We start from the raw sequence: 9,248 nt of genomic DNA, 5'->3' as shown, positions 1-9,248 counted from the left end.
ATTCTATATAAAGTTATATAAGCCAGAGTACCTGTTACAGTCTTTTCCCATGGATTTCTGAGAAGGTATTGTTGAAAGTGAGTCCTGTAGCTGATTACCAGTGTTTTCAGGAAGGCATCAGAGTAAAACAATATCTGACTGACAAAAGGTTTAAAATGGCTGTGGTTGAAGGTCTGATGAAAGGTCATTATAACGCATTTGAGAAGGAAATTTGGCTGTCTGTGACACTGAACATTTCAAGATAAGTGGAGTTATGATAGGACACAACATGGATAGCTATGACATTAATAAATTTCTAGAAATTTTGTACAGTTGCCAAAATACTTAAGAACACATAGCCATAGAATTATAATCTAGGGAAAGTATAATCTAGAAAGCATTATCACTTATTTGCTAATGCCATGCAAAGCATTTATTTAACATATCAAATAAATCTAATTAGCTTAATACTTCTCATTTTACAAGGTGAGAGAACAAATCCTTTTAAGAGTTTCCAAGGGCCCTCTGGGAAACCTGAGTCAGAGATCAAGAAGACTTCATTTAGAGTTTGATTTGAAGAAGTTATTAAAAGGTTTGAAGGTTTAATTAAATAGATCACTGTGAAAAATTACTTAACCATGTGACCAAAGTGACAGTAATTATATTGTCTTATTAAATACAGACCAATAATCTAAGAAACTTTGTCCTTAGGGAATTTCAACCTCTAGTTTTACATCTATACATTATTGAACTCTGTGTGTGTGTGTGTGTGTGTGAACTTAAATATAGTCACAACATGAAAGTATAAAGTTGTTTTATTCAGTGGGAATGTTCAGGACTTCAAGGCTGGGAGAGAGCATCTCGATTAGATAAAGTGCCCTGAGGAGGCAAGGGAAGGAGTCGGGTTATATAGAAGTTTGCAACAAAGCAGGGCAGGTAGTCTGAACATGAAAGATTACTGTTGATTAAGGAAAACCAGATATCTCAAGGAATTTAGTGTTTTTCTATGTATGGGAAAACAGAAGCAGGAGATATGAAAAAAAGATGGCAAGAATACACAGAAGAGCTATACAAAAAAGATCTTAATGACCCAGATAACCATGATGATGTGGTCACTCACTTAGAGCCAGACATCCTGGAGTACGAAGTCAAGTGGGTCTTAGGAAGCATCACTACGAACAAAGCTAGTGGAGGTGATAGAATTCCAGCTGAGCTATTTCAAATCCTAAAAGATGGTGCTGTGGAAGTGCTGCACTTTATATGCCAGCAAATTTGAAAAACTCAGCAGTGGTCACAGGACTGGAAAAGGTCAGTTTTCATTCCAATGCCAAAGAATCTTCAAACTACTGCAGAATTGCACTTATCTCACACACTAGCAAAGTAATGCTCAAAATTCTCCAAGCCAGGCTTCAACAGGACGTTAACTGAGAACCTCCAGATGTTCAAGTTGGATTTAGAAAAGGCAAAGAAACCAGAGATCAAATTGCCAACATCTGTTGGACCATAGAAAAAGCGAGAGAATTCCAGAAGAACATCTGCTTCATTGACTACATCAAAGTCTTTGACTGCATGGATCACAACGAATGTGGAAAATTCTTAAAGAGATGGGAATACCAGACCACCTGACCTGCCTCCTGAGAAATCTGTATGCAAGTCAAGAAGCAACAGTTGCAACCAGACATGGAACAATGGGATGGTTCCAAATTAGGAAAGTAGTATGTCAAGGCTGTATATTGTCATCCTGCTTATTTAACTTTTATGCAGAGTACATCATGCGAAATGCCATACTAGATGAAGCACAAGCTGCAATCAAGATTGCAGGGAGAAATATCAGTAACCTCAGGTATGCAGATGACACCACCCTTATGGCAGAAAGCAAAGAACTAAAGAGCCTCTTGATGAAAGTGAAAGAAGAGTGAAAAATTTGGCTTAAAACTCAACCTTCAAAAAACTAAGATCTTGGCATCTAGTCCTATCACTTCATGGCAAATAAACGGGTAAACAATGGAAACAGTGAGAGACTTTATATATATTTTTATATTGATATGTATATTATATTTATATTTTCTTGGGCTCCAAAATCACTGCAGATGGTGACTGCACCCATAAAATTAAAAGATTCTTGCTCCTTGGAAGAAAGGCTATGACAAACCTAGGCAGTGTATTAAGAAGTGAAGACATTACTGACAAAAGGTCCATCTAGTCAAATCTATGGTTTTTCCAATAGTCATGTATAGATGTGAGAGTTGGACCATAAAGAAAGCTGAGCGCCAAAGAATTGATGCTTTTGAACCGTGATGTTGAAGAAGACTCTTGAGAGTTCCTTGCACTGAAAAGAGATCAAACCAGTCAATCCTAAAGGAAATCAGTCCTGAAAATATTCATTGGAAGGACTGATGCTGAAGCTGAAGCTCTAGTACCTTGGTCACCTGATGTGAAGGACTGATTCCTTGGAAAAGACCCTGACACTGGGAAAGATTGGAGGCAGGAGGAGAAGGGGACACGACAGGATGAAATGGTTGGATGGCGTCACTGGCTTGATGGACATGAGTTTGGGCAAGCTCCAGGGGTTGGTGGTGGACAGGGAAGCCTGGTGTGCAGCATGGGGTTGTAAAGAGTCAGACACGACTGAGCAACTGAACTGAACTGAAGGAAAACCAGATATCCCAAGGAATTTAGTGTTTTTCTGTGTATGGGAAGATGCAAGCTTCTGGGCTTATTACTGAAATAATTTCTTTCATATGTAGCTCACCTATCTGGGGCCAGCATCCTGTTTCTTGATTTTATTACATCCTTAGTTCCTTGTTCATCATGGGGAAAGACATGTCCCATCCCCCCAGCCCTGCAGTCAGTAAATCTAGGGTCTCACCATTTTTTAAGACCATTGCAGCTAGGGAGTCTAACTGGGATTGTAGACATTGGAGGGTCCTCGCAGTTTTTTCTATGGATACAGCATTGTCGGTTGAAAGCTGCTGAAATTTATGTAAAGAAGTTCCCTTCGAAAGCTGCTGAAATTTATATAAAGAAGTTCCCTCAGTGCAGTGCCTGTCAAACCAGCAGTCAGTCCTAATGCCAGAGAAATGGGGGTAAGTACTACCATACGCCCATCCTCTGGTGGGATGATACTGGTAAAGGCAAGGAGATGGTTACTCCAGACCAGATCTATGTGGGGCGTGACATACCCTAGGGAGCAAGTTCCTGATCAAAAAGGTGACAGGGATAACATGAGTTTGCCAAAGTGGAACAGGATATCCATCTGCCTTACAAGTGGAACATGGTATAATGGAACAGGGGCGGTCCTTTAGCAGCTGGGAGGGATCATCACCCCATTTGCTGCAAAACCAGCAGCAGTGGGGGCATTTTGTTCAGTTTCCCACCATAGAGTTAGATTTTCAGGGTGGGGACCCCTACAATGGAATAACAGAGGTCGGAGTTGGCTTGTGCAATTTAGAAACTAGGATGATCAGGTATGGTTTTTTGGTCATCCAGAACAGAACATGGATTTTCCAAACTGGTTAACAGCATTCAAGGAGAGCCTCATGCTAAGGGATAGGTATAGCGTGTCAGTTCTGCCAGAACTTGTAGTTCCCAGACTTTGGGCTAAATCATAATACCCTAGAGCAATTTCTAGATCCCGGTTTTCTCCATCAGTTCTAACAGTAAAGGTTACCCCACATAATGAGTTGTCTAGATTTCTCATAGACACCCCTGTTCGGGAGTCACTTTTGAGACAGATAGGGAAGGTTACTTGGGGGTTGTTAGTCAAGAGAGAAAATAAGGGCTTGGCTGGGATTGCAAATGTTATCATGGGAGTAAATACATACAGCTGTTGCTGATACCAAGGCATGATGTTTTCTTCCCCTTTTACCCAAAAGGCCAAACCACAACCAGATGTGGTGCATTGGGTGATAGCATGTAGCTGGGCTGGAAGGGTGGGCCATTGATACCCTGGGATAGGTTGCACATAATCCCCAACTTATGCTGCTAATGCAGATTCAGCAAGGGGTAGTTAGGTTGAGTCAAGAAGCAGTGTGGTTTGCAAGCATATAAGCATCATTAAGGGAGGGATAAATAGCTGTGCAGGGAGGCATGATCAGGAAGAGGAGGAACACCATAGGATGATTTACTTATCTGAGAGAGATTTGATGGGGTTCTGCCTGAACAAGAGTTTGAGGTCTTCAACAGGTTCACAGGAATAGTTGTCCTCTGGTTTTAGAGTCTCAGTCCCCATCTCTCCCTCCTGTAAGCCATAGGGTTTTATTCTAGGGTTGTGGACCCAGGCAGAGAGACCTTTTACTTTTACAGCAGTTGAGGTTACTAGAACAACCTGATAGGGTCCTGTCCATTTCTCAGACAGCTAGCTTGGACTCCCTTTCTCTTGCGAAGTCTTTACTAATATTTGGTCCCCTGGCTCTGCTTGGGGATTTTTCACGCCCTCCTGTGGTCTAGGGAGGATCTGTTCTCCATATCGTCAGGATTCTTGTTGAAACCTTCCCAGGTCAATTATATGTTTTAGGAGTGCATTGGTGTCCTCATCAAAAAATCATAAGTTAAGAATGGGCATCCATATATCATAAGGGCTTAATAATAGTGGTCGTTTGGGGGCTTCCTGTAACCTCATGAGAGCAATGGGTAGCATGTGGATCCATTTATTAAGTGTTTCTTGACATAGTTTGGCCAGAGCCCTTTTAAGAGACTTGAGGCCACCAGGATGAGTGGAGGCGGTATTTGATTCCTAAGCCTGTGGCCAGGTTCTGGGATATCATGGCTATAAATGAGGGCCCGTTGTTTCTCTGAAGTGATTGAGACAGCCCAAACCTAGGCGCTATCTCCTTCAGCAGAGCTTTACAGACTTTGGTAGCCCTCTGTGTCCTAGTAGGGAATACTTGAATTCATCCTGTGAATATGTCAACAAAGACTAGCAAGTAAGAGAACACTTGGGTCCTTGGCATGGATATAAAATCCACCTGCCAGTCCTCCCCTGGGTATGATCCCCAATGTTGGACAAGTTTAATTAGAGAGGGTGGCAAGGGTCTGGCTTTTGGATTATTTCTTAGGCAGGTATCACAAATCTGTGTGAATGCCGAAAAACCTTAGCCAACTGGGGTAGAGTATGGGCTTGAGCAAGGTTTCCAGATTATCTCTTCCAAAATGGTACTTTTATGTAGGGAGTTAGTAATTTTCCAAACCTGAGAGTCAGGGAGTATTATTTGGGCCTGATCAGTCTGGAACCACCCATGTGACCAAAGCTCCCTGCCCCGCTCAGGATATCAGGAATGTTCCTCTGGGAGTCAGGGCTTCCTCCGGGAAGAGGGACAGATAGCAGTGACGGGTAGCTTCCCTAGTGGCTCATTTTGCCTCCTGATCAGCTTTCCTGTTTACCTGGGCCTCCTTTTCTTGTCCCTTTTGGGGACCCTTGCAGTGGATGACAGCTAATTTAGCAGGAAGTTTGACCACCTCCTGGAGCCTGAGAATGAGCTCTTTGTGTTTAATAGAGTTTCAAGTACTGAGCATCCCTCTTTCCTTCCAAATTGCTGCATGGGCATGCAGGATGAGGAAAGCATACTTAAATTCTGTCTACACATTAATCCTCTTTCCTTCCCCTAATTCCAAAGCTCTTGTCAGGGCAAATAGTTAAGCTTTCTGAGCTGAGGTGCCTGGGGAAAGAGACCCATTTTCTCTAGTTTCTTCTAGGCTCACTACAACATATCCTGCTTGCCTCTCTCCTTTTTCTACAAAACTGCTGCCATCTGTGTACCAGTCTTCCTCTGGGTCAGATAAAGGTGTCTCAGGTCAGGGCAAGAAGGGTATAAATTGTCTATGATTTGCATGCATTGGTAATCAAAGGGGAAGCATGGGGGTCTGGCATTAAGGTGGCTGAATTTAAAATCTGACAGACCCTTAATTTTATTTCTGTAGTGTGAAGGAGGAGGGCTTGATATTGAGGGAGCCTTCCCCCTGTCATCCATCTGTCCCCTTTAGTTTCCAAGATTGTTTGCTCCTGGTGAGGCATATACACTGTGGTGGGCTGACCCAGGTTCAACTTAGATGCCTCTTTAACCATGAGAGCTGTGGCCGCTACTGCCTGGAGGCAAATGGGCCACCCTCTGGCCACCTTGTCTAGTTGTTTTGAGAGGTAAGCCACGGGTTGTAATACAGCCCCATCATTTGCCCTAACATCCCAAGAGTAGTTCCTACCCTTTCAGAGACATACAGCCCAAAAGGCTTTTCCAGGTTCGGGAGGCCTAAAGCTGGGTTTAGGCCAGTGTGATAGACTCTTTCAGGGCATTAAAGGCAACCTTGCAGGTCTCGTGCCAGTCAAGTAGCTCTTCCTCTTTCCCTCTTAATTTTTCAAATAGGGGTCGGGCCAGATTCCCATAACCAGGGATTCAGATCTGGCAAAACCCAGTCATTCCTAAAAAGCCCCTAAGCTGTTTTTTTGTTTGGGGTTATGGGGTATTTAAGATGAGGGATTTCCTCTGGGGGTCGAGCATTCTTTTCCCCTCTTCTGTAATTATAAATCCAAGGTATCTTACTTGTGTTAAACTAATCTGAGCTTTTTGGGGGATACTCAATAACCTTTTTCATAGAGGAAATTTAAAGTTTTAATAGTATCCATTTGAGAGCTGGTAATATCTGGGCTAGCTATGAGAAAGTCATCTACATACAGTATTAGATTACTGTTTGTTAAGGTTAATTCCCTTAGTTCTCTCCCCAAGGAAGTCCCAAAAATATGAGGTCTGTCCCTAAACCCTTGTGGTAGTCGAGTCCAGCAAAGTTATATGACCTCCCTTGTTCCCAGACCCCGCCACTCAAAGGCAAAGAGCTTTTGGGATTTGGGATGGAGAGGAATGAAAAAAAAAAAAAAAAGCATTCTTAAGATCCAAGACTGAGAAGTACTTAGCATTTCCTGGGACTTGGGATAGGAGGGTATATGGGTTCAGGACTGTGGGGTGGATGGGGACCACAACTTCATTAACCACTCTTAGATCCTGGACCAATCGATGAGATCCATCGGTTTCTTAACAGGCAAGATTGAAGTGTTATAGGGAGACTCACAGGTAATTAGAATTCCAGTATTTCAGTATTTGTTAACTAATTGTCTAAGACCCTCAAGAGCTTCTGGCTTTAAGGGATATTGTCTTTTCCAGGGGTAGGGAGCGTTTGGCCTCAGGAGAATCTTCACTGGTGGAACATGTATGACTAGACCAGGGCTGGAGGCATCCCACACCTGGGGAATGATCTCATCTGAGAAAGGAAAGGACTCCTCCTTTTCTATGTCTGACGGCATATACTCAGACACCAGACAAAGGAAACTATCAGTCTCTAGCTTTCCCCAAGTCACTCTGGTCTGGAGGAGGCAAAGAAGGTCTCTCCCCAGTAGGGAAGTGGGGCAACCGGGGATGTATAAGAAGGGGTGGGCCCCTTGCCAATTGCCCACCTTACAATGGAGGGGCTTAGTAAAAATTTTGCTTTGGGGTTTTCCATCTACCCCATCACCATTTTAGTCAGGGAGTCTAAAGGTCCTAATCAGAAAGAGGGAACAGAGAAGGCAGCCCCCCGTGTTCAAGAGAAAGTTCACATCCTTACCTCCTATTTATAGAGTCACCCAAGGATCGAGAGAAGTGATCTGGATCTCACCATTCGCGGGGGTTTCTTGAGCTGCTAGGCATCATCAGTCCCAGTCGCCCAGGACTAACACAAAGGGAGCAGATGTAGGGGTCTTCATATGCCTTCCCTTAAGGCAATATGGACACTCCCCTTTCCAATGCCCATCCTCTCTGCAGTAGACACACTGGGTACGTCTCAGCCACAGTGGATTTCTAAGATCCTTTTTTCTTCATTGTTCTCCCTGTGACTCTCACACAGTGGTAGGATGAATCAAGGCCAAGATTTTAGCCTGTTGTCAGGCCAAGGCTTGGGTCTGCCTCTCTATCCTCCTAGCCTTTCAGGCTTCCTTTTGCTCCCTTTTGATTTCCTCCTCCCGGTCTCTATTCAAAAACACCCTATTTCCCTCCTCCACCAAATCAGAGGTTGAGGTCTCTGGTCCTTTTCCTAGTTTTTGCAATTTTCTCCTTATGTCTGGGACTGCCTGGATTATGAAGTAATGGGCAGCAGAACTCTTCTTTCCATACTTTGTAGATCTCCCTGGATAAAGTTTTTAAAGGCCTCTGTGAGCCTTCCCAAAAAAAGAGGTGGATTTTCATCCTCTCCCTGTATAACCTCTTTTATCTTATTATAATTAATGACCTTCTGGACACCCCAGGTCCTTCCCTGTAGTAGGCAAGTAGTGAGGTATCTTAAGAATTCCTTTCCTGTCCTTGTACTGGCATCCAAATTTGGCTCTGCAGAGGGGACTGCCTCTTCTGCAGGGGACCGGATTGACCTCCACCCACTGTCTCATCAGATTCTTTTCTAGCCTGATTTAGGATTCTAGCTTTTTCCTCGTTATTACAACATTGGGTGAGGATGACCATTATATCCTTCCAGGTGAGGGAGAAGTTAAGGCTAAGCTGCTCAAATTCATCTTAAACCTTTGGGGGTTCTCACAATATGAACCCAATTGTTTCCTACATTGGGTAATGTCTTGCATAGAAAAAGGAACATAAACATGCATAGTTCTCCCCTCCCCATCTGGTACCTCTCTTATGGGGCAGATTTTTTCTGAGGGTGACGTTTCCTTCTGTAGAGGACAAAGCTTACTTCCTGATCATAATTCCATGGGGGAAGCTACATACGGAGGTGGAGCTGAGGCAACTGTAAGTGACTTCCCTTCAGGTTCTGTGACTTCTGGGCTTGTCTGAACTTCCTTTCCCCATGTCCTCTCTGTCCAAGCTGAGGGGGTCAAGAGAAGGTCATGGGGATCTTCTGCTTCGGACCTTGCCATAATGACTTTGCAAGAGCATTTATCAGGGTCTTCAAGCTTACATTTTCGCCTTTTCTCAGCATTCTGGTAGAGGACCATAAGGGCCTGGACATAGGGAATCTCCTTGTATTTATTCTCACATTTGCAGTATAGATTGAGCTGCAAAATGGTATTGAATCCAAGTGACCCAGACTGGGGCCATTTCCCCCCTCCTCCCAGGGAGTAAGTAGGCCAGTATGAGTATAGTATTTGATAAGTTTTTTCCTTTTTAGTCCTTCCCATTGGTATCTCTCCCAGTGGGTCAAAAGACAATCCAGCGGGGTGTCTAAAGGGAAGTTAGGCTTATTTCCCATTTTGACGGTGGTGTAGTTTATATCCCATTCCCAGGGGACCAGTACTGGGG

This window comes from Muntiacus reevesi, chromosome 9 (genome assembly GCF_963930625.1).
Source record: "Muntiacus reevesi chromosome 9, mMunRee1.1, whole genome shotgun sequence".
Lineage (NCBI taxonomy): Eukaryota > Metazoa > Chordata > Mammalia > Artiodactyla > Cervidae > Muntiacus > Muntiacus reevesi.
Note: the sequence above shows the minus strand (reverse complement) of the source record.